Source organism: Tachypleus tridentatus, chromosome 6 (genome assembly GCF_004210375.1).
Source record: "Tachypleus tridentatus isolate NWPU-2018 chromosome 6, ASM421037v1, whole genome shotgun sequence".
In the NCBI taxonomy this organism is placed as follows: domain Eukaryota; kingdom Metazoa; phylum Arthropoda; class Merostomata; order Xiphosura; family Limulidae; genus Tachypleus; species Tachypleus tridentatus.
In genome coordinates this window covers 155,473,024-155,476,122 of record NC_134830.1, presented here as the reverse complement: position 1 = coordinate 155,476,122, position 3,099 = coordinate 155,473,024, and positions in this window count along the sequence as shown.

The following is a 3,099-nucleotide window of genomic DNA, read 5'->3' as shown; positions in this document are numbered from 1 at the left end:
TACACATTACTTAGAAATTCAATTAACCATCAGAAAGCAGCAAATTCTTTAAATATTCAACTTTTTTAGAAAGTAAAGATAACACAGCAGCTTCTTCCAAAAATAACAAACCAGTGACGATATGACGTGATAGTTATTAAAATACCACACTATGCATTCTTATATCATGTGAGATAATATTGACATTAATAAAAATTCAGGATTGTGTCCTTACCCTTAACCTTAAACAATTCGTTAGCTCTAACTGTGGAAATGACAGAGGAAGATATGTTGAAATGTGTAGAATGTCCACTTAGAGTATGTGACCCCAAACGATGTAAAAATAGCATAATCATCACTGAATCATCTTAATTTTACAAATTTAATCTTATGACATATTCTCTATATTACGGCTGACAATATATATAAATATTATTCACTAGATATATTATCATACTCTGATCATCATTGGTTCATTAAATCATCCCTTCGTGAATACAGTAAAACCGTTTGAGTTTTAACAGTCATGATGAATCTTATCAAATTCCCATATCACAGTAAAACTGTAACCATGCAGGAAATATGAAAATGTTAACGTAAACTAAAGCCGATGTGCTCCTTCTTCTACTCTGTTTTTGTTAATTGTTAAAAAAGAAACGACGAAAATAGGTCAATAGAAATATTTTACATTGGGACTGAAATTGCCAAATATGGTGAAATCTATAAATTTAAGTTTTATACTTTTTAATGTCTGGAATATAGTGACATCTAGTGTGATTCAAACAGTATAAAAGGATAGCAGAAATATTGTTTTTGTCTTTGTGGTTGTCCACTAAGTAGATTTTAATCGAAGATTGTAATAAAATCTCTTCTGATAATGATTTCTGAATGTAGATGGCAGTAAAACATCAATAGTGAATTTAATTAGCTTTTCTGTTTGTTTCTTTTGGAATTTCGCACAAAGCTACTCGAGGGCTATCTGTGCTAACCGTCCCTAATTTAGCAGTGTAAGAATAGAGGGAAGGCAGTTAGTCATCACCACCCACAGCCAACTCTTGGGTTACTCTTTTACCAACGAAAAGTGGGATTAACCGTCACATTATAACGGCCCAACGGCTGGGAGGGCGAGCATGTTTGGCGCGACTCGGGCGCGAGCCCGCGACCCGCAGCTTACGAAGCGCACGCCTTAACGCACTAGGCCTTGCCGGGCCCATCTTTTCTGCCACTGCTTTCATTTGTTAAAATAAAAATAGGTGAGTAGATCACTTGATATCTAATAAAAAACTGTATTATCACAGAAAGCTTCACTTGTCACCAATCCTACTTCATATTCCATAAACTCACTTAGAGGATTGGTTAATTAAAGGTTAAAATAGATCTGTTACTGGAGTTTTCATTTGTGTTCGTCACATGTTTTGCCATATTAATAGGCCTCATAATTTAAATTACATAAAAATTATTTTTGTATTAGAAACATATTTTCCATAATTCAGACACGCAGACCACAAAATTAATATTTAGTTTCTTCTATCTCGTAGAAATTGTTTACAAATCGGAGAAAAAATAACTATTACTTGGATCAATTTATTATTTCCTTTTATCACAAAGAATATTTTTTTATTATTATGTTTCTAAAGAAAATATAGATAAACTGAAGAAAAGAAAAACATTTGTAACAATCAAATATATATCTTCATTCATCTAGAAATTTTCTGGAAATCTTCGTCTTATATTTTGAAAATTACGTCTTGTGGTCTCTCTTTTATCTATCAACTTGATATTTGCTGACTCTGTGTAGCCATTGTTTACTTATTCAGTGTTCATTACGTGCGTTATCGGTCCGTTGACAGAAAAACGTGAAAACGTTTTAGAACTTGGCTGTCAACTCTAACGAGATTTTCGTAGGAACCGAATAAGTAACAGTACCAGATACATATGTTATGACTGGGTATAACACCTTTTAGATTTCTTTAAGAACAATCAATGTACAACTGCCACTCATTATTCATAGACTGCAGTTCATACTATTTGTATTATTTAATATAGCAATATTGTTGCAATAAACTAGTGAATGTTCACATGAACTAAAATGTGAAAGAAAAGAAATCCTTCCTAACCACGTAGTAGTAGTCAAGGCCACTAACAGAGAAACATTAGCTGCAGTAGTACAGCATAATGTGAGGAATAGGAAACACCAGACACCACAAAATAAAATAAATAGGGAATTATTTATCACGAAATATGTAAGAAAATATAAAGAAGGTGTAATAACATTACTAAAATTATATAGAGATTATTTGTATGACAAGTGACACTGATACTACGAAGAAGATTAAACACATAACAGGATTAAATGACAATAAACCTATAGCACAGAGACTTCATAGAGTGCCAGCAATTTGAATGAAAACAGTGAGTGAAAGATATGCTTTTAGAAGGAATAACAGATGATAGTATCAGTCCGCATGCCTCCCGGTTGTATTTCCTACGAAGGACATAAAGTTTAGGTTTTAAATTGGTGAATGTTGTTACAGTTAAAGATATTTATCTGTTACGTGATTTACAGGAAACGTTAGAAAGGTTGGGTAATATTAAATACTTTTCGTCTATTGATTTCAAAGTGGATACTGGTAGGTAATAACAAAAGATAAAGCTAAAACTACTTTTGTCTTACCTTCAAGTAAATATCAGTTCAACAGAATGACCTTTTGTTTATGTGATACTCCCTCAACATTCCAGAGATTAATGAATATCGTATTATAACATTTACAATACTGAGAAAGTTTATGTTACTTCTATTACGTTATAGTGTTCGTTACGACCATAGATAACACTTAGAAAGACTGAAACGTGTATTTGATAGGTTACGAGAAGAAACTTCAAAGGTTAAATCAATCAAATGTCAGTTCTTGATAAAAGAAATGGAATATCTAGACGTTGTGAAACCTGACATTAAAATGTAAGGAATCCGTGCATTGATAGGACTTTATAGAAGATTTATTCTACATTTTAAGTTATTGGCAAAACCTGAAACTAAACTAACTATGAAGGAAGCAGAAGTTATGGGAGCAGATAAAGACAAGAAACATTCGAGAAATTACGAGGCGTTGTATTAAATCA